At 53.2% G+C, this 25,823-nt stretch overlaps 68 non-coding genes across 68 annotated transcripts; 17 read left to right on the top strand and 51 right to left on the bottom strand.

Annotated features, from left to right (window-relative positions):
- Positions 1 to 539: 539 nt before the first annotated feature.
- Trnad-guc lies at positions 540 to 611 on the bottom strand. The gene has a single exon. It is a non-coding gene; the product is annotated as a tRNA-Asp (tRNA).
- Positions 612 to 718: 107 nt separating this feature from the next.
- On the bottom strand, positions 719 to 790 carry Trnad-guc. Its single transcript has one exon. It is a non-coding gene; the product is annotated as a tRNA-Asp (tRNA).
- Positions 791 to 897: 107 nt separating this feature from the next.
- Trnai-uau lies at positions 898 to 989 on the bottom strand. The gene is given in 2 exon segments: positions 898 to 933; positions 952 to 989. It is a non-coding gene; the product is annotated as a tRNA-Ile (tRNA).
- Positions 990 to 1,367: 378 nt separating this feature from the next.
- On the top strand, positions 1,368 to 1,440 carry Trnar-acg. Its single transcript has one exon. It is a non-coding gene; the product is annotated as a tRNA-Arg (tRNA).
- A 604-nt stretch (positions 1,441 to 2,044) lies between these two features.
- On the bottom strand, positions 2,045 to 2,116 carry Trnad-guc. The gene has a single exon. It is a non-coding gene; the product is annotated as a tRNA-Asp (tRNA).
- Positions 2,117 to 2,223: 107 nt separating this feature from the next.
- Positions 2,224 to 2,295, bottom strand: Trnad-guc. Its single transcript has one exon. It is a non-coding gene; the product is annotated as a tRNA-Asp (tRNA).
- Positions 2,296 to 2,402: 107 nt separating this feature from the next.
- Positions 2,403 to 2,494, bottom strand: Trnai-uau. Its single transcript is given in 2 exon segments — positions 2,403 to 2,438; positions 2,457 to 2,494. It is a non-coding gene; the product is annotated as a tRNA-Ile (tRNA).
- Positions 2,495 to 2,872: 378 nt separating this feature from the next.
- Positions 2,873 to 2,945, top strand: Trnar-acg. The gene has a single exon. It is a non-coding gene; the product is annotated as a tRNA-Arg (tRNA).
- Positions 2,946 to 3,549: 604 nt separating this feature from the next.
- Trnad-guc lies at positions 3,550 to 3,621 on the bottom strand. The gene has a single exon. It is a non-coding gene; the product is annotated as a tRNA-Asp (tRNA).
- A 107-nt stretch (positions 3,622 to 3,728) lies between these two features.
- Positions 3,729 to 3,800, bottom strand: Trnad-guc. Its single transcript has one exon. It is a non-coding gene; the product is annotated as a tRNA-Asp (tRNA).
- Positions 3,801 to 3,907: 107 nt separating this feature from the next.
- Positions 3,908 to 3,999, bottom strand: Trnai-uau. The gene is given in 2 exon segments: positions 3,908 to 3,943; positions 3,962 to 3,999. It is a non-coding gene; the product is annotated as a tRNA-Ile (tRNA).
- A 378-nt stretch (positions 4,000 to 4,377) lies between these two features.
- On the top strand, positions 4,378 to 4,450 carry Trnar-acg. The gene has a single exon. It is a non-coding gene; the product is annotated as a tRNA-Arg (tRNA).
- A 604-nt stretch (positions 4,451 to 5,054) lies between these two features.
- Positions 5,055 to 5,126, bottom strand: Trnad-guc. The gene has a single exon. It is a non-coding gene; the product is annotated as a tRNA-Asp (tRNA).
- A 107-nt stretch (positions 5,127 to 5,233) lies between these two features.
- Trnad-guc lies at positions 5,234 to 5,305 on the bottom strand. The gene has a single exon. It is a non-coding gene; the product is annotated as a tRNA-Asp (tRNA).
- A 107-nt stretch (positions 5,306 to 5,412) lies between these two features.
- Positions 5,413 to 5,504, bottom strand: Trnai-uau. The gene is given in 2 exon segments: positions 5,413 to 5,448; positions 5,467 to 5,504. It is a non-coding gene; the product is annotated as a tRNA-Ile (tRNA).
- Positions 5,505 to 5,882: 378 nt separating this feature from the next.
- Positions 5,883 to 5,955, top strand: Trnar-acg. The gene has a single exon. It is a non-coding gene; the product is annotated as a tRNA-Arg (tRNA).
- A 604-nt stretch (positions 5,956 to 6,559) lies between these two features.
- Trnad-guc lies at positions 6,560 to 6,631 on the bottom strand. Its single transcript has one exon. It is a non-coding gene; the product is annotated as a tRNA-Asp (tRNA).
- A 107-nt stretch (positions 6,632 to 6,738) lies between these two features.
- Trnad-guc lies at positions 6,739 to 6,810 on the bottom strand. The gene has a single exon. It is a non-coding gene; the product is annotated as a tRNA-Asp (tRNA).
- A 107-nt stretch (positions 6,811 to 6,917) lies between these two features.
- On the bottom strand, positions 6,918 to 7,009 carry Trnai-uau. Its single transcript is given in 2 exon segments — positions 6,918 to 6,953; positions 6,972 to 7,009. It is a non-coding gene; the product is annotated as a tRNA-Ile (tRNA).
- A 378-nt stretch (positions 7,010 to 7,387) lies between these two features.
- On the top strand, positions 7,388 to 7,460 carry Trnar-acg. Its single transcript has one exon. It is a non-coding gene; the product is annotated as a tRNA-Arg (tRNA).
- Positions 7,461 to 8,064: 604 nt separating this feature from the next.
- Trnad-guc lies at positions 8,065 to 8,136 on the bottom strand. Its single transcript has one exon. It is a non-coding gene; the product is annotated as a tRNA-Asp (tRNA).
- Positions 8,137 to 8,243: 107 nt separating this feature from the next.
- On the bottom strand, positions 8,244 to 8,315 carry Trnad-guc. The gene has a single exon. It is a non-coding gene; the product is annotated as a tRNA-Asp (tRNA).
- Positions 8,316 to 8,422: 107 nt separating this feature from the next.
- On the bottom strand, positions 8,423 to 8,514 carry Trnai-uau. Its single transcript is given in 2 exon segments — positions 8,423 to 8,458; positions 8,477 to 8,514. It is a non-coding gene; the product is annotated as a tRNA-Ile (tRNA).
- A 378-nt stretch (positions 8,515 to 8,892) lies between these two features.
- On the top strand, positions 8,893 to 8,965 carry Trnar-acg. The gene has a single exon. It is a non-coding gene; the product is annotated as a tRNA-Arg (tRNA).
- Positions 8,966 to 9,569: 604 nt separating this feature from the next.
- On the bottom strand, positions 9,570 to 9,641 carry Trnad-guc. Its single transcript has one exon. It is a non-coding gene; the product is annotated as a tRNA-Asp (tRNA).
- A 107-nt stretch (positions 9,642 to 9,748) lies between these two features.
- Trnad-guc lies at positions 9,749 to 9,820 on the bottom strand. The gene has a single exon. It is a non-coding gene; the product is annotated as a tRNA-Asp (tRNA).
- A 107-nt stretch (positions 9,821 to 9,927) lies between these two features.
- On the bottom strand, positions 9,928 to 10,019 carry Trnai-uau. Its single transcript is given in 2 exon segments — positions 9,928 to 9,963; positions 9,982 to 10,019. It is a non-coding gene; the product is annotated as a tRNA-Ile (tRNA).
- Positions 10,020 to 10,397: 378 nt separating this feature from the next.
- On the top strand, positions 10,398 to 10,470 carry Trnar-acg. The gene has a single exon. It is a non-coding gene; the product is annotated as a tRNA-Arg (tRNA).
- A 604-nt stretch (positions 10,471 to 11,074) lies between these two features.
- On the bottom strand, positions 11,075 to 11,146 carry Trnad-guc. The gene has a single exon. It is a non-coding gene; the product is annotated as a tRNA-Asp (tRNA).
- A 107-nt stretch (positions 11,147 to 11,253) lies between these two features.
- Positions 11,254 to 11,325, bottom strand: Trnad-guc. Its single transcript has one exon. It is a non-coding gene; the product is annotated as a tRNA-Asp (tRNA).
- A 107-nt stretch (positions 11,326 to 11,432) lies between these two features.
- Positions 11,433 to 11,524, bottom strand: Trnai-uau. Its single transcript is given in 2 exon segments — positions 11,433 to 11,468; positions 11,487 to 11,524. It is a non-coding gene; the product is annotated as a tRNA-Ile (tRNA).
- Positions 11,525 to 11,902: 378 nt separating this feature from the next.
- Positions 11,903 to 11,975, top strand: Trnar-acg. Its single transcript has one exon. It is a non-coding gene; the product is annotated as a tRNA-Arg (tRNA).
- A 604-nt stretch (positions 11,976 to 12,579) lies between these two features.
- Trnad-guc lies at positions 12,580 to 12,651 on the bottom strand. Its single transcript has one exon. It is a non-coding gene; the product is annotated as a tRNA-Asp (tRNA).
- A 107-nt stretch (positions 12,652 to 12,758) lies between these two features.
- Trnad-guc lies at positions 12,759 to 12,830 on the bottom strand. Its single transcript has one exon. It is a non-coding gene; the product is annotated as a tRNA-Asp (tRNA).
- A 107-nt stretch (positions 12,831 to 12,937) lies between these two features.
- Positions 12,938 to 13,029, bottom strand: Trnai-uau. Its single transcript is given in 2 exon segments — positions 12,938 to 12,973; positions 12,992 to 13,029. It is a non-coding gene; the product is annotated as a tRNA-Ile (tRNA).
- Positions 13,030 to 13,407: 378 nt separating this feature from the next.
- Positions 13,408 to 13,480, top strand: Trnar-acg. The gene has a single exon. It is a non-coding gene; the product is annotated as a tRNA-Arg (tRNA).
- Positions 13,481 to 14,084: 604 nt separating this feature from the next.
- Trnad-guc lies at positions 14,085 to 14,156 on the bottom strand. Its single transcript has one exon. It is a non-coding gene; the product is annotated as a tRNA-Asp (tRNA).
- Positions 14,157 to 14,263: 107 nt separating this feature from the next.
- On the bottom strand, positions 14,264 to 14,335 carry Trnad-guc. Its single transcript has one exon. It is a non-coding gene; the product is annotated as a tRNA-Asp (tRNA).
- Positions 14,336 to 14,442: 107 nt separating this feature from the next.
- Positions 14,443 to 14,534, bottom strand: Trnai-uau. Its single transcript is given in 2 exon segments — positions 14,443 to 14,478; positions 14,497 to 14,534. It is a non-coding gene; the product is annotated as a tRNA-Ile (tRNA).
- Positions 14,535 to 14,912: 378 nt separating this feature from the next.
- Trnar-acg lies at positions 14,913 to 14,985 on the top strand. Its single transcript has one exon. It is a non-coding gene; the product is annotated as a tRNA-Arg (tRNA).
- A 604-nt stretch (positions 14,986 to 15,589) lies between these two features.
- On the bottom strand, positions 15,590 to 15,661 carry Trnad-guc. Its single transcript has one exon. It is a non-coding gene; the product is annotated as a tRNA-Asp (tRNA).
- A 107-nt stretch (positions 15,662 to 15,768) lies between these two features.
- Positions 15,769 to 15,840, bottom strand: Trnad-guc. The gene has a single exon. It is a non-coding gene; the product is annotated as a tRNA-Asp (tRNA).
- A 107-nt stretch (positions 15,841 to 15,947) lies between these two features.
- On the bottom strand, positions 15,948 to 16,039 carry Trnai-uau. The gene is given in 2 exon segments: positions 15,948 to 15,983; positions 16,002 to 16,039. It is a non-coding gene; the product is annotated as a tRNA-Ile (tRNA).
- A 378-nt stretch (positions 16,040 to 16,417) lies between these two features.
- Positions 16,418 to 16,490, top strand: Trnar-acg. Its single transcript has one exon. It is a non-coding gene; the product is annotated as a tRNA-Arg (tRNA).
- A 604-nt stretch (positions 16,491 to 17,094) lies between these two features.
- On the bottom strand, positions 17,095 to 17,166 carry Trnad-guc. The gene has a single exon. It is a non-coding gene; the product is annotated as a tRNA-Asp (tRNA).
- Positions 17,167 to 17,273: 107 nt separating this feature from the next.
- Positions 17,274 to 17,345, bottom strand: Trnad-guc. The gene has a single exon. It is a non-coding gene; the product is annotated as a tRNA-Asp (tRNA).
- A 107-nt stretch (positions 17,346 to 17,452) lies between these two features.
- On the bottom strand, positions 17,453 to 17,544 carry Trnai-uau. The gene is given in 2 exon segments: positions 17,453 to 17,488; positions 17,507 to 17,544. It is a non-coding gene; the product is annotated as a tRNA-Ile (tRNA).
- A 378-nt stretch (positions 17,545 to 17,922) lies between these two features.
- Positions 17,923 to 17,995, top strand: Trnar-acg. The gene has a single exon. It is a non-coding gene; the product is annotated as a tRNA-Arg (tRNA).
- A 604-nt stretch (positions 17,996 to 18,599) lies between these two features.
- Positions 18,600 to 18,671, bottom strand: Trnad-guc. Its single transcript has one exon. It is a non-coding gene; the product is annotated as a tRNA-Asp (tRNA).
- A 107-nt stretch (positions 18,672 to 18,778) lies between these two features.
- Trnad-guc lies at positions 18,779 to 18,850 on the bottom strand. The gene has a single exon. It is a non-coding gene; the product is annotated as a tRNA-Asp (tRNA).
- A 107-nt stretch (positions 18,851 to 18,957) lies between these two features.
- Trnai-uau lies at positions 18,958 to 19,049 on the bottom strand. The gene is given in 2 exon segments: positions 18,958 to 18,993; positions 19,012 to 19,049. It is a non-coding gene; the product is annotated as a tRNA-Ile (tRNA).
- Positions 19,050 to 19,427: 378 nt separating this feature from the next.
- On the top strand, positions 19,428 to 19,500 carry Trnar-acg. Its single transcript has one exon. It is a non-coding gene; the product is annotated as a tRNA-Arg (tRNA).
- Positions 19,501 to 20,104: 604 nt separating this feature from the next.
- On the bottom strand, positions 20,105 to 20,176 carry Trnad-guc. Its single transcript has one exon. It is a non-coding gene; the product is annotated as a tRNA-Asp (tRNA).
- A 107-nt stretch (positions 20,177 to 20,283) lies between these two features.
- Positions 20,284 to 20,355, bottom strand: Trnad-guc. Its single transcript has one exon. It is a non-coding gene; the product is annotated as a tRNA-Asp (tRNA).
- A 107-nt stretch (positions 20,356 to 20,462) lies between these two features.
- Trnai-uau lies at positions 20,463 to 20,554 on the bottom strand. The gene is given in 2 exon segments: positions 20,463 to 20,498; positions 20,517 to 20,554. It is a non-coding gene; the product is annotated as a tRNA-Ile (tRNA).
- Positions 20,555 to 20,932: 378 nt separating this feature from the next.
- Trnar-acg lies at positions 20,933 to 21,005 on the top strand. Its single transcript has one exon. It is a non-coding gene; the product is annotated as a tRNA-Arg (tRNA).
- Positions 21,006 to 21,609: 604 nt separating this feature from the next.
- Positions 21,610 to 21,681, bottom strand: Trnad-guc. The gene has a single exon. It is a non-coding gene; the product is annotated as a tRNA-Asp (tRNA).
- A 107-nt stretch (positions 21,682 to 21,788) lies between these two features.
- Trnad-guc lies at positions 21,789 to 21,860 on the bottom strand. Its single transcript has one exon. It is a non-coding gene; the product is annotated as a tRNA-Asp (tRNA).
- A 107-nt stretch (positions 21,861 to 21,967) lies between these two features.
- Trnai-uau lies at positions 21,968 to 22,059 on the bottom strand. The gene is given in 2 exon segments: positions 21,968 to 22,003; positions 22,022 to 22,059. It is a non-coding gene; the product is annotated as a tRNA-Ile (tRNA).
- A 378-nt stretch (positions 22,060 to 22,437) lies between these two features.
- Positions 22,438 to 22,510, top strand: Trnar-acg. The gene has a single exon. It is a non-coding gene; the product is annotated as a tRNA-Arg (tRNA).
- Positions 22,511 to 23,114: 604 nt separating this feature from the next.
- Positions 23,115 to 23,186, bottom strand: Trnad-guc. Its single transcript has one exon. It is a non-coding gene; the product is annotated as a tRNA-Asp (tRNA).
- Positions 23,187 to 23,293: 107 nt separating this feature from the next.
- On the bottom strand, positions 23,294 to 23,365 carry Trnad-guc. The gene has a single exon. It is a non-coding gene; the product is annotated as a tRNA-Asp (tRNA).
- Positions 23,366 to 23,472: 107 nt separating this feature from the next.
- Trnai-uau lies at positions 23,473 to 23,564 on the bottom strand. The gene is given in 2 exon segments: positions 23,473 to 23,508; positions 23,527 to 23,564. It is a non-coding gene; the product is annotated as a tRNA-Ile (tRNA).
- Positions 23,565 to 23,942: 378 nt separating this feature from the next.
- Trnar-acg lies at positions 23,943 to 24,015 on the top strand. The gene has a single exon. It is a non-coding gene; the product is annotated as a tRNA-Arg (tRNA).
- Positions 24,016 to 24,619: 604 nt separating this feature from the next.
- On the bottom strand, positions 24,620 to 24,691 carry Trnad-guc. The gene has a single exon. It is a non-coding gene; the product is annotated as a tRNA-Asp (tRNA).
- Positions 24,692 to 24,798: 107 nt separating this feature from the next.
- Trnad-guc lies at positions 24,799 to 24,870 on the bottom strand. Its single transcript has one exon. It is a non-coding gene; the product is annotated as a tRNA-Asp (tRNA).
- Positions 24,871 to 24,977: 107 nt separating this feature from the next.
- On the bottom strand, positions 24,978 to 25,069 carry Trnai-uau. The gene is given in 2 exon segments: positions 24,978 to 25,013; positions 25,032 to 25,069. It is a non-coding gene; the product is annotated as a tRNA-Ile (tRNA).
- A 378-nt stretch (positions 25,070 to 25,447) lies between these two features.
- On the top strand, positions 25,448 to 25,520 carry Trnar-acg. The gene has a single exon. It is a non-coding gene; the product is annotated as a tRNA-Arg (tRNA).
- Positions 25,521 to 25,823: the final 303 nt, after the last annotated feature.

Raw genomic sequence — 25,823 nt, forward strand, 5'->3', positions numbered from 1 at the left:
CTTTGTTGCTCCTGTGCATCTCGCAGCTGCATGTCGAGTCGATCGTGGTAAATATCGCTGCCTGCAAGCGTCAGCGTAGCGTCAGTCGAGCAAAGTCGAGACAAGTCAAGCTGAGAGCTGTAGGAGATGATACGCAATTAAATACAGGCGTGTGAAAGCGACGCAGACAACACTTTCCAAGTGTCCCACGTCACGTGGCGAAGAGCCGGCGCAACCCCAGGCAGCAGAGTGGCGCAGTGGAAGCGTGCTGGGCCCATAACCCAGAGGTCCGTGGATCGAAACCACGCTCTGCTAAAATTATTTCTTTTGCGGACTGTGCCGAGCTCGATTATTACGCCCACAGCGTCGGCTGGGGTGCTTTGATACAGCGTTAACAGCATACCCCGCAGTTCTGAAATGTGAAGAATGCGAGAACCACTTCCTAAGTTGTAGCATTTTTTAAGATTTTGCGCCAACTACACTCCACGATCGCAAAGTTAATGCTCTTACGACCCACATACGCGCAACACTCGAACAGGGTTGTGAGATAAAAATCGCATCTCCCCGGCGGGGAATCGAACCCCGGTCTCCCGCGTGACAGGCGGGGATACTAACCACTATACTACCGAGGATGCGCTGTAGACAGGTGCCTGTGTGCGAGAGATATGGTGCTAGTAGCCGCAAACGACCTACACTAAGTTCGGCGAGTGATAGAGCAGCAATTAAAAATCGGATGTGCCTCCCCGGCGGGGAATCGAACCCCGGTCTCCCGCGTGACAGGCGGGGATACTGACCACTATACTACCGAGGAAGACGCAGCTAGCGTCTCGAATGCACAATTATGTTACTCAAATAGATGATACATCTCAAACCTAGCCTCCTGTTGCTGTCAGAGACAGCTGCTAAGAAATAAAAGTATGCCCCAGGTGAGGCTCGAACTCACAACCCCGGCATTGCTCACGGCTACTGCCTTATAAGTACCGTGCGCTAACCAATTGCGCCACTGGGACTACAACAGAGTGCTTTCAGTTAGCGGTATTCACTTTGCTGCAATCCAGTGGTGGCCACAGAAACATACGATCGCCACCTGATGCCATACTGCGACTTTGGCACCTGACTACCAATGCTTCGTGCTATTCTTGTTTCATATGCTACGCTTACATGCACATCAACCGGCTCTCGTCGTCGAGAAAACGTGGGAAAACGCGCGCCTTGCCTTCTGCTACCTGTCGAACAGCGAGAGCAGATGCGTGGCAAGCTCTAAGCTCTGCAGGCGCACTGCGGCCACGCAGCTGCACGAAAGGTACCTTCCTTGGGAGCTTGCTCAGCCATGGAGAACACGTTTCTTAGCGAATTGCACTTGTCTCGTAGAAAGAAATGCTGCCACTGGCCCTGTGGCGCAACGGATAACGCGTCTGACTACGGATCAGAAGATTCCAGGTTCGAATCCTGGAAGGGTCGGCGTTTTGTTAGTTGCCGACGCGTAGCTGGGCAGTGGATTTCGTATGTCGCCGCACCGTGGAGTGCTTTGTTGCTCCTGTGCATCTCGCAGCTGCATGTCGAGTCGATCGTGGTAAATATCGCTGCCTGCAAGCGTCAGCGTAGCGTCAGTCGAGCAAAGTCGAGACAAGTCAAGCTGAGAGCTGTAGGAGATGATACGCAATTAAATACAGGCGTGTGAAAGCGACGCAGACAACACTTTCCAAGTGTCCCACGTCACGTGGCGAAGAGCCGGCGCAACCCCAGGCAGCAGAATGGCGCAGTGGAAGCGTGCTGGGCCCATAACCCAGAGGTCCGTGGATCGAAACCACGCTCTGCTAAAATTATTTCTTTTGCGGACTGTGCCGAGCTCGATTATTACGCCCACAGCGTCGGCTGGGGTGCTTTGATACAGCGTTAACAGCATACCCCGCAGTTCTGAAATGTGAAGAATGCGAGAACCACTTCCTAAGTTGTAGCATTTTTTAAGATTTTGCGCCAACTACACTCCACGATCGCAAAGTTAATGCTCTTACGACCCACATACGCGCAACACTCGAACAGGGTTGTGAGATAAAAATCGCATCTCCCCGGCGGGGAATCGAACCCCGGTCTCCCGCGTGACAGGCGGGGATACTAACCACTATACTACCGAGGATGCGCTGTAGACAGGTGCCTGTGTGCGAGAGATATGGTGCTAGTAGCCGCAAACGACCTACACTAAGTTCGGCGAGTGATAGAGCAGCAATTAAAAATCGGATGTGCCTCCCCGGCGGGGAATCGAACCCCGGTCTCCCGCGTGACAGGCGGGGATACTGACCACTATACTACCGAGGAAGACGCAGCTAGCGTCTCGAATGCACAATTATGTTACTCAAATAGCTGATACATCTCAAACCTAGCCTCCTGTTGCTGTCAGAGACAGCTGCTAAGAAATAAAAGTATGCCCCAGGTGAGGCTCGAACTCACAACCCCGGCATTGCTCACGGCTACTGCCTTATAAGTACCGTGCGCTAACCAATTGCGCCACTGGGGCTACAACAGGGTGCTTTCAGTTAGCGGTATTCACTTTGCTGCAATCCAGTGGTGGCCACAGAAACATACGATCGCCACCTGATGCCATACTGCGACTTTGGCACCTGACTACCAATGCTTCGTGCTATTCTTGTTTCATATGCTACGCTTACATGCACATCAACCGGCTCTCGTCGTCGAGAAAACGTGGGAAAACGCGCGCCTTGCCTTCTGCTACCTGTCGAACAGCGAGAGCAGATGCGTGGCAAGCTCTAAGCTCTGCAGGCGCACTGCGGCCACGCAGCTGCACGAAAGGTACCTTCCTTGGGAGCTTGCTCAGCCATGGAGAACACGTTTCTTAGCGAATTGCACTTGTCTCGTAGAAAGAAATGCTGCCACTGGCCCTGTGGCGCAACGGATAACGCGTCTGACTACGGATCAGAAGATTCCAGGTTCGAATCCTGGAAGGGTCGGCGTTTTGTTAGTTGCCGACGCGTAGCTGGGCAGTGGATTTCGTATGTCGCCGCACCGTGGAGTGCTTTGTTGCTCCTGTGCATCTCGCAGCTGCATGTCGAGTCGATCGTGGTAAATATCGCTGCCTGCAAGCGTCAGCGTAGCGTCAGTCGAGCAAAGTCGAGACAAGTCAAGCTGAGAGCTGTAGGAGATGATACGCAATTAAATACAGGCGTGTGAAAGCGACGCAGACAACACTTTCCAAGTGTCCCACGTCACGTGGCGAAGAGCCGGCGCAACCCCAGGCAGCAGAGTGGCGCAGTGGAAGCGTGCTGGGCCCATAACCCAGAGGTCCGTGGATCGAAACCACGCTCTGCTAAAATTATTTCTTTTGCGGACTGTGCCGAGCTCGATTATTACGCCCACAGCGTCGGCTGGGGTGCTTTGATACAGCGTTAACAGCATACCCCGCAGTTCTGAAATGTGAAGAATGCGAGAACCACTTCCTAAGTTGTAGCATTTTTTAAGATTTTGCGCCAACTACACTCCACGATCGCAAAGTTAATGCTCTTACGACCCACATACGCGCAACACTCGAACAGGGTTGTGAGATAAAAATCGCATCTCCCCGGCGGGGAATCGAACCCCGGTCTCCCGCGTGACAGGCGGGGATACTAACCACTATACTACCGAGGATGCGCTGTAGACAGGTGCCTGTGTGCGAGAGATATGGTGCTAGTAGCCGCAAACGACCTACACTAAGTTCGGCGAGTGATAGAGCAGCAATTAAAAATCGGATGTGCCTCCCCGGCGGGGAATCGAACCCCGGTCTCCCGCGTGACAGGCGGGGATACTGACCACTATACTACCGAGGAAGACGCAGCTAGCGTCTCGAATGCACAATTATGTTACTCAAATAGCTGATACATCTCAAACCTAGCCTCCTGTTGCTGTCAGAGACAGCTGCTAAGAAATAAAAGTATGCCCCAGGTGAGGCTCGAACTCACAACCCCGGCATTGCTCACGGCTACTGCCTTATAAGTACCGTGCGCTAACCAATTGCGCCACTGGGGCTACAACAGAGTGCTTTCAGTTAGCGGTATTCACTTTGCTGCAATCCAGTGGTGGCCACAGAAACATACGATCGCCACCTGATGCCATACTGCGACTTTGGCACCTGACTACCAATGCTTCGTGCTATTCTTGTTTCATATGCTACGCTTACATGCACATCAACCGGCTCTCGTCGTCGAGAAAACGTGGGAAAACGCGCGCCTTGCCTTCTGCTACCTGTCGAACAGCGAGAGCAGATGCGTGGCAAGCTCTAAGCTCTGCAGGCGCACTGCGGCCACGCAGCTGCACGAAAGGTACCTTCCTTGGGAGCTTGCTCAGCCATGGAGAACACGTTTCTTAGCGAATTGCACTTGTCTCGTAGAAAGAAATGCTGCCACTGGCCCTGTGGCGCAACGGATAACGCGTCTGACTACGGATCAGAAGATTCCAGGTTCGAATCCTGGCAGGGTCGGCGTTTTGTTAGTTGCCGACGCGTAGCTGGGCAGTGGATTTCGTATGTCGCCGCACCGTGGAGTGCTTTGTTGCTCCTGTGCATCTCGCAGCTGCATGTCGAGTCGATCGTGGTAAATATCGCTGCCTGCAAGCGTCAGCGTAGCGTCAGTCGAGCAAAGTCGAGACAAGTCAAGCTGAGAGCTGTAGGAGATGATACGCAATTAAATACAGGCGTGTGAAAGCGACGCAGACAACACTTTCCAAGTGTCCCACGTCACGTGGCGAAGAGCCGGCGCAACCCCAGGCAGCAGAGTGGCGCAGTGGAAGCGTGCTGGGCCCATAACCCAGAGGTCCGTGGATCGAAACCACGCTCTGCTAAAATTATTTCTTTTGCGGACTGTGCCGAGCTCGATTATTACGCCCACAGCGTCGGCTGGGGTGCTTTGATACAGCGTTAACAGCATACCCCGCAGTTCTGAAATGTGAAGAATGCGAGAACCACTTCCTAAGTTGTAGCATTTTTTAAGATTTTGCGCCAACTACACTCCACGATCGCAAAGTTAATGCTCTTACGACCCACATACGCGCAACACTCGAACAGGGTTGTGAGATAAAAATCGCATCTCCCCGGCGGGGAATCGAACCCCGGTCTCCCGCGTGACAGGCGGGGATACTAACCACTATACTACCGAGGATGCGCTGTAGACAGGTGCCTGTGTGCGAGAGATATGGTGCTAGTAGCCGCAAACGACCTACACTAAGTTCGGCGAGTGATAGAGCAGCAATTAAAAATCGGATGTGCCTCCCCGGCGGGGAATCGAACCCCGGTCTCCCGCGTGACAGGCGGGGATACTAACCACTATACTACCGTGGAAGACGCAGCTAGCGTCTCGAATGCACAATTATGTTACTCAAATAGCTGATACATCTCAAACCTAGCCTCCTGTTGCTGTCAGAGACAGCTGCTAAGAAATAAAAGTATGCCCCAGGTGAGGCTCGAACTCACAACCCCGGCATTGCTCACGGCTACTGCCTTATAAGTACCGTGCGCTAACCAATTGCGCCACTGGGGCTACAACAGAGTGCTTTCAGTTAGCGGTATTCACTTTGCTGCAATCCAGTGGTGGCCACAGAAACATACGATCGCCACCTGATGCCATACTGCGACTTTGGCACCTGACTACCAATGCTTCGTGCTATTCTTGTTTCATATGCTACGCTTACATGCACATCAACCGGCTCTCGTCGTCGAGAAAACGTGGGAAAACGCGCGCCTTGCCTTCTGCTACCTGTCGAACAGCGAGAGCAGATGCGTGGCAAGCTCTAAGCTCTGCAGGCGCACTGCGGCCACGCAGCTGCACGAAAGGTACCTTCCTTGGGAGCTTGCTCAGCCATGGAGAACACGTTTCTTAGCGATTTGCACTTGTCTCGTAGAAAGAAATGCTGCCACTGGCCCTGTGGCGCAACGGATAACGCGTCTGACTACGGATCAGAAGATTCCAGGTTCGAATCCTGGCAGGGTCGGCGTTTTGTTAGTTGCCGACGCGTAGCTGGGCAGTGGATTTCGTATGTCGCCGCACCGTGGAGTGCTTTGTTGCTCCTGTGCATCTCGCAGCTGCATGTCGAGTCGATCGTGGTAAATATCGCTGCCTGCAAGCGTCAGCGTAGCGTCAGTCGAGCAAAGTCGAGACAAGTCAAGCTGAGAGCTGTAGGAGATGATACGCAATTAAATACAGGCGTGTGAAAGCGACGCAGACAACACTTTCCAAGTGTCCCACGTCACGTGGCGAAGAGCCGGCGCAACCCCAGGCAGCAGAGTGGCGCAGTGGAAGCGTGCTGGGCCCATAACCCAGAGGTCAGTGGATCGAAACCACGCTCTGCTAAAATTATTTCTTTTGCGGACTGTGCCGAGCTCGATTATTACGCCCACAGCGTCGGCTGGGGTGCTTTGATACAGCGTTAACAGCATACCCCGCAGTTCTGAAATGTGAAGAATGCGAGAACCACTTCCTAAGTTGTAGCATTTTTTAAGATTTTGCGCCAACTACACTCCACGATCGCAAAGTTAATGCTCTTACGACCCACATACGCGCAACACTCGAACAGGGTTGTGAGATAAAAATCGCATCTCCCCGGCGGGGAATCGAACCCCGGTCTCCCGCGTGACAGGCGGGGATACTAACCACTATACTACCGAGGATGCGCTGTAGACAGGTGCCTGTGTGCGAGAGATATGGTGCTAGTAGCCGCAAACGACCTACACTAAGTTCGGCGAGTGATAGAGCAGCAATTAAAAATCGGATGTGCCTCCCCGGCGGGGAATCGAACCCCGGTCTCCCGCGTGACAGGCGGGGATACTAACCACTATACTACCGTGGAAGACGCAGCTAGCGTCTCGAATGCACAATTATGTTACTCAAATAGCTGATACATCTCAAACCTAGCCTCCTGTTGCTATCAGAGACAGCTGCTAAGAAATAAAAGTATGCCCCAGGTGAGGCTCGAACTCACAACCCCGGCATTGCTCACGGCTACTGCCTTATAAGTACCGTGCGCTAACCAATTGCGCCACTGGGGCTACAACAGAGTGCTTTCAGTTAGCGGTATTCACTTTGCTGCAATCCAGTGGTGGCCACAGAAACATACGATCGCCACCTGATGCCATACTGCGACTTTGGCACCTGACTACCAATGCTTCGTGCTATTCTTGTTTCATATGCTACGCTTACATGCACATCAACCGGCTCTCGTCGTCGAGAAAACGTGGGAAAACGCGCGCCTTGCCTTCTGCTACCTGTCGAACAGCGAGAGCAGATGCGTGGCAAGCTCTAAGCTCTGCAGGCGCACTGCGGCCACGCAGCTGCACGAAAGGTACCTTCCTTGGGAGCTTGCTCAGCCATGGAGAACACGTTTCTTAGCGAATTGCACTTGTCTCGTAGAAAGAAATGCTGCCACTGGCCCTGTGGCGCAACGGATAACGCGTCTGACTACGGATCAGAAGACTCCAGGTTCGAATCCTGGAAGGGTCGGCGTTTTGTTAGTTGCCGACGCGTAGCTGGGCAGTGGATTTCGTATGTCGCCGCACCGTGGAGTGCTTTGTTGCTCCTGTGCATCTCGCAGCTGCATGTCGAGTCGATCGTGGTAAATATCGCTGCCTGCAAGCGTCAGCGTAGCGTCAGTCGAGCAAAGTCGAGACAAGTCAAGCTGAGAGCTGTAGGAGATGATACGCAATTAAATACAGGCGTGTGAAAGCGACGCAGACAACACTTTCCAAGTGTCCCACGTCACGTGGCGAAGAGCCGGCGCAACCCCAGGCAGCAGAGTGGCGCAGTGGAAGCGTGCTGGGCCCATAACCCAGAGGTCCGTGGATCGAAACCACGCTCTGCTAAAATTATTTCTTTTGCGGACTGTGCCGAGCTCGATTATTACGCCCACAGCGTCGGCTGGGGTGCTTTGATACAGCGTTAACAGCATTCCCCGCAGTTCTGAAATGTGAAGAATGCGAGAACCACTTCCTAAGTTGTAGCATTTTTTAAGATTTTGCGCCAACTACACTCCACGATCGCAAAGTTAATGCTCTTACGACCCACATACGCGCAACACTCGAACAGGGTTGTGAGATAAAAATCGCATCTCCCCGGCGGGGAATCGAACCCCGGTCTCCCGCGTGACAGGCGGGGATACTAACCACTATACTACCGAGGATGCGCTGTAGACAGGTGCCTGTGTGCGAGAGATATGGTGCTAGTAGCCGCAAACGACCTACACTAAGTTCGGCGAGTGATAGAGCAGCAATTAAAAATCGGATGTGCCTCCCCGGCGGGGAATCGAACCCCGGTCTCCCGCGTGACAGGCGGGGATACTGACCACTATACTACCGAGGAAGACGCAGCTAGCGTCTCGAATGCACAATTATGTTACTCAAATAGCTGATACATCTCAAACCTAGCCTCCTGTTGCTGTCAGAGACAGCTGCTAAGAAATAAAAGTATGCCCCAGGTGAGGCTCGAACTCACAACCCCGGCATTGCTCACGGCTACTGCCTTATAAGTACCGTGCGCTAACCAATTGCGCCACTGGGGCTACAACAGAGTGCTTTCAGTTAGCGGTATTCACTTTGCTGCAATCTAGTGGTGGCCACAGAAACATACGATCGCCACCTGATGCCATACTGCGACTTTGGCACCTGACTACCAATGCTTCGTGCTATTCTTGTTTCATATGCTACGCTTACATGCACATCAACCGGCTCTCGTCGTCGAGAAAACGTGGGAAAACGCGCGCCTTGCCTTCTGCTACCTGTCGAACAGCGAGAGCAGATGCGTGGCAAGCTCTAAGCTCTGCAGGCGCACTGCGGCCACGCAGCTGCACGAAAGGTACCTTCCTTGGGAGCTTGCTCAGCCATGGAGAACACGTTTCTTAGCGATTTGCACTTGTCTCGTAGAAAGAAATGCTGCCACTGGCCCTGTGGCGCAACGGATAACGCGTCTGACTACGGATCAGAAGATTCCAGGTTCGAATCCTGGCAGGGTCGGCGTTTTGTTAGTTGCCGACGCGTAGCTGGGCAGTGGATTTCGTATGTCGCCGCACCGTGGAGTGCTTTGTTGCTCCTGTGCATCTCGCAGCTGCATGTCGAGTCGATCGTGGTAAATATCGCTGCCTGCAAGCGTCAGCGTAGCGTCAGTCGAGCAAAGTCGAGACAAGTCAAGCTGAGAGCTGTAGGAGATGATACGCAATTAAATACAGGCGTGTGAAAGCGACGCAGACAACACTTTCCAAGTGTCCCACGTCACGTGGCGAAGAGCCGGCGCAACCCCAGGCAGCAGAGTGGCGCAGTGGAAGCGTGCTGGGCCCATAACCCAGAGGTCAGTGGATCGAAACCACGCTCTGCTAAAATTATTTCTTTTGCGGACTGTGCCGAGCTCGATTATTACGCCCACAGCGTCGGCTGGGGTGCTTTGATACAGCGTTAACAGCATACCCCGCAGTTCTGAAATGTGAAGAATGCGAGAACCACTTCCTAAGTTGTAGCATTTTTTAAGATTTTGCGCCAACTACACTCCACGATCGCAAAGTTAATGCTCTTACGACCCACATACGCGCAACACTCGAACAGGGTTGTGAGATAAAAATCGCATCTCCCCGGCGGGGAATCGAACCCCGGTCTCCCGCGTGACAGGCGGGGATACTAACCACTATACTACCGAGGATGCGCTGTAGACAGGTGCCTGTGTGCGAGAGATATGGTGCTAGTAGCCGCAAACGACCTACACTAAGTTCGGCGAGTGATAGAGCAGCAATTAAAAATCGGATGTGCCTCCCCGGCGGGGAATCGAACCCCGGTCTCCCGCGTGACAGGCGGGGATACTAACCACTATACTACCGTGGAAGACGCAGCTAGCGTCTCGAATGCACAATTATGTTACTCAAATAGCTGATACATCTCAAACCTAGCCTCCTGTTGCTATCAGAGACAGCTGCTAAGAAATAAAAGTATGCCCCAGGTGAGGCTCGAACTCACAACCCCGGCATTGCTCACGGCTACTGCCTTATAAGTACCGTGCGCTAACCAATTGCGCCACTGGGGCTACAACAGAGTGCTTTCAGTTAGCGGTATTCACTTTGCTGCAATCCAGTGGTGGCCACAGAAACATACGATCGCCACCTGATGCCATACTGCGACTTTGGCACCTGACTACCAATGCTTCGTGCTATTCTTGTTTCATATGCTACGCTTACATGCACATCAACCGGCTCTCGTCGTCGAGAAAACGTGGGAAAACGCGCGCCTTGCCTTCTGCTACCTGTCGAACAGCGAGAGCAGATGCGTGGCAAGCTCTAAGCTCTGCAGGCGCACTGCGGCCACGCAGCTGCACGAAAGGTACCTTCCTTGGGAGCTTGCTCAGCCATGGAGAACACGTTTCTTAGCGAATTGCACTTGTCTCGTAGAAAGAAATGCTGCCACTGGCCCTGTGGCGCAACGGATAACGCGTCTGACTACGGATCAGAAGACTCCAGGTTCGAATCCTGGAAGGGTCGGCGTTTTGTTAGTTGCCGACGCGTAGCTGGGCAGTGGATTTCGTATGTCGCCGCACCGTGGAGTGCTTTGTTGCTCCTGTGCATCTCGCAGCTGCATGTCGAGTCGATCGTGGTAAATATCGCTGCCTGCAAGCGTCAGCGTAGCGTCAGTCGAGCAAAGTCGAGACAAGTCAAGCTGAGAGCTGTAGGAGATGATACGCAATTAAATACAGGCGTGTGAAAGCGACGCAGACAACACTTTCCAAGTGTCCCACGTCACGTGGCGAAGAGCCGGCGCAACCCCAGGCAGCAGAGTGGCGCAGTGGAAGCGTGCTGGGCCCATAACCCAGAGGTCCGTGGATCGAAACCACGCTCTGCTAAAATTATTTCTTTTGCGGACTGTGCCGAGCTCGATTATTACGCCCACAGCGTCGGCTGGGGTGCTTTGATACAGCGTTAACAGCATTCCCCGCAGTTCTGAAATGTGAAGAATGCGGGAACCACTTCCTAAGTTGTAGCATTTTTTAAGATTTTGCGCCAACTACACTCCACGATCGCAAAGTTAATGCTCTTACGACCCACATACGCGCAACACTCGAACAGGGTTGTGAGATAAAAATCGCATCTCCCCGGCGGGGAATCGAACCCCGGTCTCCCGCGTGACAGGCGGGGATACTAACCACTATACTACCGAGGATGCGCTGTAGACAGGTGCCTGTGTGCGAGAGATATGGTGCTAGTAGCCGCAAACGACCTACACTAAGTTCGGCGAGTGATAGAGCAGCAATTAAAAATCGGATGTGCCTCCCCGGCGGGGAATCGAACCCCGGTCTCCCGCGTGACAGGCGGGGATACTAACCACTATACTACCGTGGAAAACGCAGCTAGCGTCTCGAATGCACAATTATGTTACTCAAATAGCTGATACATCTCAAACCTAGCCTCCTGTTGCTGTCAGAGACAGCTGCTAAGAAATAAAAGTATGCCCCAGGTGAGGCTCGAACTCACAACCCCGGCATTGCTCACGGCTACTGCCTTATAAGTACCGTGCGCTAACCAATTGCGCCACTGGGGCTACAACAGAGTGCTTTCAGTTAGCGGTATTCACTTTGCTGCAATCCAGTGGTGGCCACAGAAACATACGATCGCCACCTGATGCCATACTGCGACTTTGGCACCTGACTACCAATGCTTCGTGCTATTCTTGTTTCATATGCTACGCTTACATGCACATCAACCGGCTCTCGTCGTCGAGAAAACGTGGGAAAACGCGCGCCTTGCCTTCTGCTACCTGTCGAACAGCGAGAGCAGATGCGTGGCAAGCTCTAAGCTCTGCAGGCGCACTGCGGCCACGCAGCTGCACGAAAGGTACCTTCCTTGGGAGCTTGCTCAGCCATGGAGAACACGTTTCTTAGCGAATTGCACTTGTCTCGTAGAAAGAAATGCTGCCACTGGCCCTGTGGCGCAACGGATAACGCGTCTGACTACGGATCAGAAGATTCCAGGTTCGAATCCTGGCAGGGTCGGCGTTTTGTTAGTTGCCGACGCGTAGCTGGGCAGTGGATTTCGTATGTCGCCGCACCGTGGAGTGCTTTGTTGCTCCTGTGCATCTCGCAGCTGCATGTCGAGTCGATCGTGGTAAATATCGCTGCCTGCAAGCGTCAGCGTAGCGTCAGTCGAGCAAAGTCGAGACAAGTCAAGCTGAGAGCTGTAGGAGATGATACGCAATTAAATACAGGCGTGTGAAAGCGACGCAGACAACACTTTCCAAGTGTCCCACGTCACGTGGCGAAGAGTCGGCGCAACCCCAGGCAGCAGAGTGGCGCAGTGGAAGCGTGCTGGGCCCATAACCCAGAGGTCCGTGGATCGAAACCACGCTCTGCTAAAATTATTTCTTTTGCGGACTGTGCCGAGCTCGATTATTACGCCCACAGCGTCGGCTGGGGTGCTTTGATACAGCGTTAACAGCATACCCCGCAGTTCTGAAATGTGAAGAATGCGAGAACCACTTCCTAAGTTGTAGCATTTTTTAAGATTTTGCGCCAACTACACTCCACGATCGCAAAGTTAATGCTCTTACGACCCACATACGCGCAACACTCGAACAGGGTTGTGAGATAAAAATCGCATCTCCCCGGCGGGGAATCGAACCCCGGTCTCCCGCGTGACAGGCGGGGATACTAACCACTATACTACCGAGGATGCGCTGTAGACAGGTGCCTGTGTGCGAGAGATATGGTGCTAGTAGCCGCAAACGACCTACACTAAGTTCGGCGAGTGATAGAGCAGCAATTAAAAATCGGATGTGCCTCCCCGGCGGGGAATCGAACCCCGGTCTCCCGCGTGACAGGCGGGGATACTGACCACTATACTACCGAGGAAGACGCAGCTAGCGTCTCGAATGCACAATTATGTTACTCAAATAGCTGATACATCTCAAACCTAGCCTCCTGTTGCTGTCAGAGACAGCTGCTAAGAAATAAAAGTATGCCCCAGGTGAGGCTCGAACTCACAACCCCGGCATTGCTCACGGCTACTGCCTTATAAGTACCGTGCGCTAACCAATTGCGCGACTGGGGCTACAACAGAGTGCTTTCAGTTAGCGGTATTCACTTTGCTGCAATCCAGTGGTGGCCACAGAAACATACGATCGCCACCTGATGCCATACTGCGACTTTGGCACCTGACTACCAATGCTTCGTGCTATTCTTGTTTCATATGCTACGCTTACATGCACATCAACCGGCTCTCGTCGTCGAGAAAACGTGGGAAAACGCGCGCCTTGCCTTCTGCTACCTGTCGAACAGCGAGAGCAGATGCGTGGCAAGCTCTAAGCTCTGCAGGCGCACTGCGGCCACGCAGCTGCACGAAAGGTACCTTCCTTGGGAGCTTGCTCAGCCATGGAGAACACGTTTCTTAGCGAATTGCACTTGTCTCGTAGAAAGAAATGCTGCCACTGGCCCTGTGGCGCAACGGATAACGCGTCTGACTACGTATCAGAAGATTCCAGGTTCGAATCCTGGCAGGGTCGGCGTTTTGTTAGTTGCCGACGCGTAGCTGGGCAGTGGATTTCGTATGTCGCCGCACCGTGGAGTGCTTTGTTGCTCCTGTGCATCTCGCAGCTGCATGTCGAGTCGATCGTGGTAAATATCGCTGCCTGCAAGCGTCAGCGTAGCGTCAGTCGAGCAAAGTCGAGACAAGTCAAGCTGAGAGCTGTAGGAGATGATACGCAATTAAATACAGGCGTGTGAAAGCGACGCAGACAACACTTTCCAAGTGTCCCACGTCACGTGGCGAAGAGCCGGCGCAACCCCAGGCAGCAGAGTGGCGCAGTGGAAGCGTGCTGGGCCCATAACCCAGAGGTCAGTGGATCGAAACCACGCTCTGCTAAAATTATTTCTTTTGCGGACTGTGCCGAGCTCGATTATTACGCCCACAGCGTCGGCTGGGGTGCTTTGATACAGCGTTAACAGCATACCCCGCAGTTCTGAAATGTGAAGAATGCGAGAACCACTTCCTAAGTTGTAGCATTTTTTAAGATTTTGCGCCAACTACACTCCACGATCGCAAAGTTAATGCTCTTACGACCCACATACGCGCAACACTCGAACAGGGTTGTGAGATAAAAATCGCATCTCCCCGGCGGGGAATCGAACCCCGGTCTCCCGCGTGACAGGCGGGGATACTAACCACTATACTACCGAGGATGCGCTGTAGACAGGTGCCTGTGTGCGAGAGATATGGTGCTAGTAGCCGCAAACGACCTACACTAAGTTCGGCGAGTGATAGAGCAGCAATTAAAAATCGGATGTGCCTCCCCGGCGGGGAATCGAACCCCGGTCTCCCGCGTGACAGGCGGGGATACTAACCACTATACTACCGTGGAAGACGCAGCTAGCGTCTCGAATGCACAATTATGTTACTCAAATAGCTGATACATCTCAAACCTAGCCTCCTGTTGCTATCAGAGACAGCTGCTAAGAAATAAAAGTATGCCCCAGGTGAGGCTCGAACTCACAACCCCGGCATTGCTCACGGCTACTGCCTTATAAGTACCGTGCGCTAACCAATTGCGCCACTGGGGCTACAACAGAGTGCTTTCAGTTAGCGGTATTCACTTTGCTGCAATCCAGTGGTGGCCACAGAAACATACGATCGCCACCTGATGCCATACTGCGACTTTGGCACCTGACTACCAATGCTTCGTGCTATTCTTGTTTCATATGCTACGCTTACATGCACATCAACCGGCTCTCGTCGTCGAGAAAACGTGGGAAAACGCGCGCCTTGCCTTCTGCTACCTGTCGAACAGCGAGAGCAGATGCGTGGCAAGCTCTAAGCTCTGCAGGCGCACTGCGGCCACGCAGCTGCACGAAAGGTACCTTCCTTGGGAGCTTGCTCAGCCATGGAGAACACGTTTCTTAGCGAATTGCACTTGTCTCGTAGAAAGAAATGCTGCCACTGGCCCTGTGGCGCAACGGATAACGCGTCTGACTACGGATCAGAAGACTCCAGGTTCGAATCCTGGAAGGGTCGGCGTTTTGTTAGTTGCCGACGCGTAGCTGGGCAGTGGATTTCGTATGTCGCCGCACCGTGGAGTGCTTTGTTGCTCCTGTGCATCTCGCAGCTGCATGTCGAGTCGATCGTGGTAAATATCGCTGCCTGCAAGCGTCAGCGTAGCGTCAGTCGAGCAAAGTCGAGACAAGTCAAGCTGAGAGCTGTAGGAGATGATACGCAATTAAATACAGGCGTGTGAAAGCGACGCAGACAACACTTTCCAAGTGTCCCACGTCACGTGGCGAAGAGCCGGCGCAACCCCAGGCAGCAGAGTGGCGCAGTGGAAGCGTGCTGGGCCCATAACCCAGAGGTCCGTGGATCGAAACCACGCTCTGCTAAAATTATTTCTTTTGCGGACTGTGCCGAGCTCGATTATTACGCCCACAGCGTCGGCTGGGGTGCTTTGATACAGCGTTAACAGCATTCCCCGCAGTTCTGAAATGTGAAGAATGCGAGAACCACTTCCTAAGTTGTAGCATTTTTTAAGATTTTGCGCCAACTACACTCCACGATCGCAAAGTTAATGCTCTTACGACCCACATACGCGCAACACTCGAACAGGGTTGTGAGATAAAAATCGCATCTCCCCGGCGGGGAATCGAACCCCGGTCTCCCGCGTGACAGGCGGGGATACTAACCACTATACTACCGAGGATGCGCTGTAGACAGGTGCCTGTGTGCGAGAGATATGGTGCTAGTAGCCGCAAACGACCTACACTAAGTTCGGCGAGTGATAGAGCAGCAATTAAAAATCGGATGTGCCTCCCCGGCGGGGAATCGAACCCCGGTCTCCCGCGTGACAGGCGGGGATACTAACCACTATACTACCGTGGAAAACGCAGCTAGCGTCTCGAATGCACAATTATGTTACTCAAATAGCTGATACATCTCAAACCTAGCCTCCTGTTGCTGTCAGAGACAGCTGCTAAGAAATAAAAGTATGCCCCAGGTGAGGCTCGAACTCACAACCCCGGCATTGCTCACGGCTACTGCCTTATAAGTACCGTGCGCTAACCAATTGCGCCACTGGGGCTACAACAGAGTGCTTTCAGTTAGCGGTATTCACTTTGCTGCAATCCAGTGGTGGCCACAGAAACATACGATCGCCACCTGATGCCATACTGCGACTTTGGCACCTGACTACCAATGCTTCGTGCTATTCTTGTTTCATATGCTACGCTTACATGCACATCAACCGGCTCTCGTCGTCGAGAAAACGTGGGAAAACGCGCGCCTTGCCTTCTGCTACCTGTCGAACAGCGAGAGCAGATGCGTGGCAAGCTCTAAGCTCTGCAGGCGCACTGCGGCCACGCAGCTGCACGAAAGGTACCTTCCTTGGGAGCTTGCTCAGCCATGGAGAACACGTTTCTTAGCGAATTGCACTTGTCTCGTAGAAAGAAATGCTGCCACTGGCCCTGTGGCGCAACGGATAACGCGTCTGACTACGGATCAGAAGATTCCAGGTTCGAATCCTGGCAGGGTCGGCGTTTTGTTAGTTGCCGACGCGTAGCTGGGCAGTGGATTTCGTATGTCGCCGCACCGTGGAGTGCTTTGTTGCTCCTGTGCATCTCGCAGCTGCATGTCGAGTCGATCGTGGTAAATATCGCTGCCTGCAAGCGTCAGCGTAGCGTCAGTCGAGCAAAGTCGAGACAAGTCAAGCTGAGAGCTGTAGGAGATGATACGCAATTAAATACAGGCGTGTGAAAGCGACGCAGACAACACTTTCCAAGTGTCCCACGTCACGTGGCGAAGAGTCGGCGCAACCCCAGGCAGCAGAGTGGCGCAGTGGAAGCGTGCTGGGCCCATAACCCAGAGGTCCGTGGATCGAAACCACGCTCTGCTAAAATTATTTCTTTTGCGGACTGTGCCGAGCTCGATTATTACGCCCACAGCGTCGGCTGGGGTGCTTTGATACAGCGTTAACAGCATACCCCGCAGTTCTGAAATGTGAAGAATGCGAGAACCACTTCCTAAGTTGTAGCATTTTTTAAGATTTTGCGCCAACTACACTCCACGATCGCAAAGTTAATGCTCTTACGACCCACATACGCGCAACACTCGAACAGGGTTGTGAGATAAAAATCGCATCTCCCCGGCGGGGAATCGAACCCCGGTCTCCCGCGTGACAGGCGGGGATACTAACCACTATACTACCGAGGATGCGCTGTAGACAGGTGCCTGTGTGCGAGAGATATGGTGCTAGTAGCCGCAAACGACCTACACTAAGTTCGGCGAGTGATAGAGCAGCAATTAAAAATCGGATGTGCCTCCCCGGCGGGGAATCGAACCCCGGTCTCCCGCGTGACAGGCGGGGATACTGACCACTATACTACCGAGGAAGACGCAGCTAGCGTCTCGAATGCACAATTATGTTACTCAAATAGCTGATACATCTCAAACCTAGCCTCCTGTTGCTGTCAGAGACAGCTGCTAAGAAATAAAAGTATGCCCCAGGTGAGGCTCGAACTCACAACCCCGGCATTGCTCACGGCTACTGCCTTATAAGTACCGTGCGCTAACCAATTGCGCGACTGGGGCTACAACAGAGTGCTTTCAGTTAGCGGTATTCACTTTGCTGCAATCCAGTGGTGGCCACAGAAACATACGATCGCCACCTGATGCCATACTGCGACTTTGGCACCTGACTACCAATGCTTCGTGCTATTCTTGTTTCATATGCTACGCTTACATGCACATCAACCGGCTCTCGTCGTCGAGAAAACGTGGGAAAACGCGCGCCTTGCCTTCTGCTACCTGTCGAACAGCGAGAGCAGATGCGTGGCAAGCTCTAAGCTCTGCAGGCGCACTGCGGCCACGCAGCTGCACGAAAGGTACCTTCCTTGGGAGCTTGCTCAGCCATGGAGAACACGTTTCTTAGCGAATTGCACTTGTCTCGTAGAAAGAAATGCTGCCACTGGCCCTGTGGCGCAACGGATAACGCGTCTGACTACGTATCAGAAGATTCCAGGTTCGAATCCTGGCAGGGTCGGCGTTTTGTTAGTTGCCGACGCGTAGCTGGGCAGTGGATTTCGTATGTCGCCGCACCGTGGAGTGCTTTGTTGCTCCTGTGCATCTCGCAGCTGCATGTCGAGTCGATCGTGGTAAATATCGCTGCCTGCAAGCGTCAGCGTAGCGTCAGTCGAGCAAAGTCGAGACAAGTCAAGCTGAGAGCTGTAGGAGATGATACGCAATTAAATACAGGCGTGTGAAAGCGACGCAGACAACACTTTCCAAGTGTCCCACGTCACGTGGCGAAGAGCCGGCGCAACCCCAGGCAGCAGAGTGGCGCAGTGGAAGCGTGCTGGGCCCATAACCCAGAGGTCAGTGGATCGAAACCACGCTCTGCTAAAATTATTTCTTTTGCGGACTGTGCCGAGCTCGATTATTACGCCCACAGCGTCGGCTGGGGTGCTTTGATACAGCGTTAACAGCATACCCCGCAGTTCTGAAATGTGAAGAATGCGAGAACCACTTCCTAAGTTGTAGCATTTTTTAAGATTTTGCGCCAACTACACTCCACGATCGCAAAGTTAATGCTCTTACGACCCACATACGCGCAACACTCGAACAGGGTTGTGAGATAAAAATCGCATCTCCCCGGCGGGGAATCGAACCCCGGTCTCCCGCGTGACAGGCGGGGATACTAACCACTATACTACCGAGGATGCGCTGTAGACAGGTGCCTGTGTGCGAGAGATATGGTGCTAGTAGCCGCAAACGACCTACACTAAGTTCGGCGAGTGATAGAGCAGCAATTAAAAATCGGATGTGCCTCCCCGGCGGGGAATCGAACCCCGGTCTCCCGCGTGACAGGCGGGGATACTAACCACTATACTACCGTGGAAGACGCAGCTAGCGTCTCGAATGCACAATTATGTTACTCAAATAGCTGATACATCTCAAACCTAGCCTCCTGTTGCTATCAGAGACAGCTGCTAAGAAATAAAAGTATGCCCCAGGTGAGGCTCGAACTCACAACCCCGGCATTGCTCACGGCTACTGCCTTATAAGTACCGTGCGCTAACCAATTGCGCCACTGGGGCTACAACAGAGTGCTTTCAGTTAGCGGTATTCACTTTGCTGCAATCCAGTGGTGGCCACAGAAACATACGATCGCCACCTGATGCCATACTGCGACTTTGGCACCTGACTACCAATGCTTCGTGCTATTCTTGTTTCATATGCTACGCTTACATGCACATCAACCGGCTCTCGTCGTCGAGAAAACGTGGGAAAACGCGCGCCTTGCCTTCTGCTACCTGTCGAACAGCGAGAGCAGATGCGTGGCAAGCTCTAAGCTCTGCAGGCGCACTGCGGCCACGCAGCTGCACGAAAGGTACCTTCCTTGGGAGCTTGCTCAGCCATGGAGAACACGTTTCTTAGCGAATTGCACTTGTCTCGTAGAAAGAAATGCTGCCACTGGCCCTGTGGCGCAACGGATAACGCGTCTGACTACGGATCAGAAGACTCCAGGTTCGAATCCTGGAAGGGTCGGCGTTTTGTTAGTTGCCGACGCGTAGCTGGGCAGTGGATTTCGTATGTCGCCGCACCGTGGAGTGCTTTGTTGCTCCTGTGCATCTCGCAGCTGCATGTCGAGTCGATCGTGGTAAATATCGCTGCCTGCAAGCGTCAGCGTAGCGTCAGTCGAGCAAAGTCGAGACAAGTCAAGCTGAGAGCTGTAGGAGATGATACGCAATTAAATACAGGCGTGTGAAAGCGACGCAGACAACACTTTCCAAGTGTCCCACGTCACGTGGCGAAGAGCCGGCGCAACCCCAGGCAGCAGAGTGGCGCAGTGGAAGCGTGCTGGGCCCATAACCCAGAGGTCCGTGGATCGAAACCACGCTCTGCTAAAATTATTTCTTTTGCGGACTGTGCCGAGCTCGATTATTACGCCCACAGCGTCGGCTGGGGTGCTTTGATACAGCGTTAACAGCATTCCCCGCAGTTCTGAAATGTGAAGAATGCGAGAACCACTTCCTAAGTTGTAGCATTTTTTAAGATTTTGCGCCAACTACACTCCACGATCGCAAAGTTAATGCTCTTACGACCCACATACGCGCAACACTCGAACAGGGTTGTGAGATAAAAATCGCATCTCCCCGGCGGGGAATCGAACCCCGGTCTCCCGCGTGACAGGCGGGGATACTAACCACTATACTACCGAGGATGCGCTGTAGACAGGTGCCTGTGTGCGAGAGATATGGTGCTAGTAGCCGCAAACGACCTACACTAAGTTCGGCGAGTGATAGAGCAGCAATTAAAAATCGGATGTGCCTCCCCGGCGGGGAATCGAACCCCGGTCTCCCGCGTGACAGGCGGGGATACTAACCACTATACTACCGTGGAAAACGCAGCTAGCGTCTCGAATGCACAATTATGTTACTCAAATAGCTGATACATCTCAAACCTAGCCTCCTGTTGCTGTCAGAGACAGCTGCTAAGAAATAAAAGTATGCCCCAGGTGAGGCTCGAACTCACAACCCCGGCATTGCTCACGGCTACTGCCTTATAAGTACCGTGCGCTAACCAATTGCGCCACTGGGGCTACAACAGAGTGCTTTCAGTTAGCGGTATTCACTTTGCTGCAATCCAGTGGTGGCCACAGAAACATACGATCGCCACCTGATGCCATACTGCGACTTTGGCACCTGACTACCAATGCTTCGTGCTATTCTTGTTTCATATGCTACGCTTACATGCACATCAACCGGCTCTCGTCGTCGAGAAAACGTGGGAAAACGCGCGCCTTGCCTTCTGCTACCTGTCGAACAGCGAGAGCAGATGCGTGGCAAGCTCTAAGCTCTGCAGGCGCACTGCGGCCACGCAGCTGCACGAAAGGTACCTTCCTTGGGAGCTTGCTCAGCCATGGAGAACACGTTTCTTAGCGAATTGCACTTGTCTCGTAGAAAGAAATGCTGCCACTGGCCCTGTGGCGCAACGGATAACGCGTCTGACTACGGATCAGAAGATTCCAGGTTCGAATCCTGGCAGGGTCGGCGTTTTGTTAGTTGCCGACGCGTAGCTGGGCAGTGGATTTCGTATGTCGCCGCACCGTGGAGTGCTTTGTTGCTCCTGTGCATCTCGCAGCTGCATGTCGAGTCGATCGTGGTAAATATCGCTGCCTGCAAGCGTCAGCGTAGCGTCAGTCGAGCAAAGTCGAGACAAGTCAAGCTGAGAGCTGTAGGAGATGATACGCAATTAAATACAGGCGTGTGAAAGCGACGCAGACAACACTTTCCAAGTGTCCCACGTCACGTGGCGAAGAGTCGGCGCAACCCCAGGCAGCAGAGTGGCGCAGTGGAAGCGTGCTGGGCCCATAACCCAGAGGTCCGTGGATCGAAACCACGCTCTGCTAAAATTATTTCTTTTGCGGACTGTGCCGAGCTCGATTATTACGCCCACAGCGTCGGCTGGGGTGCTTTGATACAGCGTTAACAGCATACCCCGCAGTTCTGAAATGTGAAGAATGCGAGAACCACTTCCTAAGTTGTAGCATTTTTTAAGATTTTGCGCCAACTACACTCCACGATCGCAAAGTTAATGCTCTTACGACCCACATACGCGCAACACTCGAACAGGGTTGTGAGATAAAAATCGCATCTCCCCGGCGGGGAATCGAACCCCGGTCTCCCGCGTGACAGGCGGGGATACTAACCACTATACTACCGAGGATGCGCTGTAGACAGGTGCCTGTGTGCGAGAGATATGGTGCTAGTAGCCGCAAACGACCTACACTAAGTTCGGCGAGTGATAGAGCAGCAATTAAAAATCGGATGTGCCTCCCCGGCGGGGAATCGAACCCCGGTCTCCCGCGTGACAGGCGGGGATACTGACCACTATACTACCGAGGAAGACGCAGCTAGCGTCTCGAATGCACAATTATGTTACTCAAATAGCTGATACATCTCAAACCTAGCCTCCTGTTGCTGTCAGAGACAGCTGCTAAGAAATAAAAGTATGCCCCAGGTGAGGCTCGAACTCACAACCCCGGCATTGCTCACGGCTACTGCCTTATAAGTACCGTGCGCTAACCAATTGCGCGACTGGGGCTACAACAGAGTGCTTTCAGTTAGCGGTATTCACTTTGCTGCAATCCAGTGGTGGCCACAGAAACATACGATCGCCACCTGATGCCATACTGCGACTTTGGCACCTGACTACCAATGCTTCGTGCTATTCTTGTTTCATATGCTACGCTTACATGCACATCAACCGGCTCTCGTCGTCGAGAAAACGTGGGAAAACGCGCGCCTTGCCTTCTGCTACCTGTCGAACAGCGAGAGCAGATGCGTGGCAAGCTCTAAGCTCTGCAGGCGCACTGCGGCCACGCAGCTGCACGAAAGGTACCTTCCTTGGGAGCTTGCTCAGCCATGGAGAACACGTTTCTTAGCGAATTGCACTTGTCTCGTAGAAAGAAATGCTGCCACTGGCCCTGTGGCGCAACGGATAACGCGTCTGACTACGTATCAGAAGATTCCAGGTTCGAATCCTGGCAGGGTCGGCGTTTTGTTAGTTGCCGACGCGTAGCTGGGCAGTGGATTTCGTATGTCGCCGCACCGTGGAGTGCTTTGTTGCTCCTGTGCATCTCGCAGCTGCATGTCGAGTCGATCGTGGTAAATATCGCTGCCTGCAAGCGTCAGCGTAGCGTCAGTCGAGCAAAGTCGAGACAAGTCAAGCTGAGAGCTGTAGGAGATGATACGCAATTAAATACAGGCGTGTGAAAGCGACGCAGACAACACTTTCCAAGTGTCCCACGTCACGTGGCGAAGAGCCGGCGCAACCCCAGGCAGCAGAGTGGCGCAGTGGAAGCGTGCTGGGCCCATAACCCAGAGGTCCGTGGATCGAAACCACGCTCTGCTAAAATTATTTCTTTTGCGGACTGTGCCGAGCTCGATTATTACGCCCACAGCGTCGGCTGGGGTGCTTTGATACAGCGTTAACAGCATACCCCGCAGTTCTGAAATGTGAAGAATGCGAGAACCACTTCCTAAGTTGTAGCATTTTTTAAGATTTTGCGCCAACTACACTCCACGATCGCAAAGTTAATGCTCTTACGACCCACATACGCGCAACACTCGAACAGGGTTGTGAGATAAAAATCGCATCTCCCCGGAGGGGAATCGAACCCCGGTCTCCCGCGTGACAGGCGGGGATACTAACCACTATACTACCGAGGATGCGCTGTAGACAGGTGCCTGTGTGCGAGAGATATGGTGCTAGTAGCCGCAAACGACCTACACTAAGTTCGGCGAGTGATAGAGCAGCAATTAAAAATCGGATGTGCCTCCCCGGCGGGGAATCGAACCCCGGTCTCCCGCGTGACAGGCGGGGATACTAACCACTATACTACCGAGGAAGACGCAGCTAGCGTCTCGAATGCACAATTATGTTACTCAAATAGCTGATACATCTCAAACCTAGCCTCCTGTTGCTGTCAGAGACAGCTGCTAAGAAATAAAAGTATGCCCCAGGTGAGGCTCGAACTCACAACCCCGGCATTGCTCACGGCTACTGCCTTATAAGTACCGTGCGCTAACCTATTGCGCCACTGGGGCTACAACAGAGTGCTTTCAGTTAGCGGTATTCACTTTGCTGCAATCCAGTGGTGGCCACAGAAACATACGATCGCCACCTGATGCCATACTGCGACTTTGGCACCTGACTACCAATGCTTCGTGCTATTCTTGTTTCATATGCTACGCTTACATGCACATCAACCGGCTCTCGTCGTCGAGAAAACGTGGGAAAACGCGCGCCTTGCCTTCTGCTACCTGTCGAACAGCGAGAGCAGATGCGTGGCAAGCTCTAAGCTCTGCAGGCGCACTGCGGCCACGCAGCTGCACGAAAGGTACCTTCCTTGGGAGCTTGCTCAGCCATGGAGAACACGTTTCTTAGCGAATTGCACTTGTCTCGTAGAAAGAAATGCTGCCACTGGCCCTGTGGCGCAACGGATAACGCGTCTGACTACGGATCAGAAGATTCCAGGTTCGAATCCTGGCAGGGTCGGCGTTTTGTTAGTTGCCGACGCGTAGCTGGGCAGTGGATTTCGTATGTCGCCGCACCGTGGAGTGCTTTGTTGCTCCTGTGCATCTCGCAGCTGCATGTCGAGTCGATCGTGGTAAATATCGCTGCCTGCAAGCGTCAGCGTAGCGTCAGTCGAGCAAAGTCGAGACAAGTCAAGCTGAGAGCTGTAGGAGATGATACGCAATTAAATACAGGCGTGTGAAAGCGACGCAGACAACACTTTCCAAGTGTCCCACGTCACGTGGCGAAGAGCCGGCGCAACCCCAGGCAGCAGAGTGGCGCAGTGGAAGCGTGCTGGGCCCATAACCCAGAGGTCCGTGGATCGAAACCACGCTCTGCTAAAATTATTTCTTTTGCGGACTGTGCCGAGCTCGATTATTACGCCCACAGCGTCGGCTGGGGTGCTTTGATACAGCGTTAACAGCATACCCCGCAGTTCTGAAATGTGAAGAATGCGAGAACCACTTCCTAAGTTGTAGCATTTTTTAAGATTTTGCGCCAACTACACTCCACGATCGCAAAGTTAATGCTCTTACGACCCACATACGCGCAACACTCGAACAGGGTTGTGAGATAAAAATCGCATCTCCCCGGCGGGGAATCGAACCCCGGTCTCCCGCGTGACAGGCGGGGATACTAACCACTATACTACCGAGGATGCGGTGTAGACAGGTGCCTGTGTGCGAGAGATATGGTGCTAGTAGCCGCAAACGACCTACACTAAGTTCGGCGAGTGATAGAGCAGCAATTAAAAATCGGATGTGCCTCCCCGGCGGGGAATCGAACCCCGGTCTCCCGCGTGACAGGCGGGGATACTAACCACTATACTACCGAGGAAGACGCAGCTAGCGTCTCGAATGCACAATTATGTTACTCAAATAGCTGATACATCTCAAACCTAGCCTCCTGTTGCTGTCAGAGACAGCTGCTAAGAAATAAAAGTATGCCCCAGGTGAGGCTCGAACTCACAACCCCGGCATTGCTCACGGCTACTGCCTTATAAGTACCGTGCGCTAACCTATTGCGCCACTGGGGCTACAACAGAGTGCTTTCAGTTAGCGGTATTCACTTTGCTGCAATCCAGTGGTGGCCACAGAAACATACGATCGCCACCTGATGCCATACTGCGACTTTGGCACCTGACTACCAATGCTTCGTGCTATTCTTGTTTCATATGCTACGCTTACATGCACATCAACCGGCTCTCGTCGTCGAGAAAACGTGGGAAAACGCGCGCCTTGCCTTCTGCTACCTGTCGAACAGCGAGAGCAGATGCGTGGCAAGCTCTAAGCTCTGCAGGCGCACTGCGGCCACGCAGCTGCACGAAAGGTACCTTCCTTGGGAGCTTGCTCAGCCATGGAGAACACGTTTCTTAGCGAATTGCACTTGTCTCGTAGAAAGAAATGCTGCCACTGGCCCTGTGGCGCAACGGATAACGCGTCTGACTACGGATCAGAAGATTCCAGGTTCGAATCCTGGCAGGGTCGGCGTTTTGTTAGTTGCCGACGCGTAGCTGGGCAGTGGATTTCGTATGTCGCCGCACCGTGGAGTGCTTTGTTGCTCCTGTGCATCTCGCAGCTGCATGTCGAGTCGATCGTGGTAAATATCGCTGCCTGCAAGCGTCAGCGTAGCGTCAGTCGAGCAAAGTCGAGACAAGTCAAGCTGAGAGCTGTAGGAGATGATACGCAATTAAATACAGGCGTGTGAAAGCGACGCAGACAACACTTTCCAAGTGTCCCACGTCACGTGGCGAAGAGCCGGCGCAACCCCAGGCAGCAGAGTGGCGCAGT

Source organism: Schistocerca piceifrons, chromosome 8 (genome assembly GCF_021461385.2).
Source record: "Schistocerca piceifrons isolate TAMUIC-IGC-003096 chromosome 8, iqSchPice1.1, whole genome shotgun sequence".
In the NCBI taxonomy this organism is placed as follows: domain Eukaryota; kingdom Metazoa; phylum Arthropoda; class Insecta; order Orthoptera; family Acrididae; genus Schistocerca; species Schistocerca piceifrons.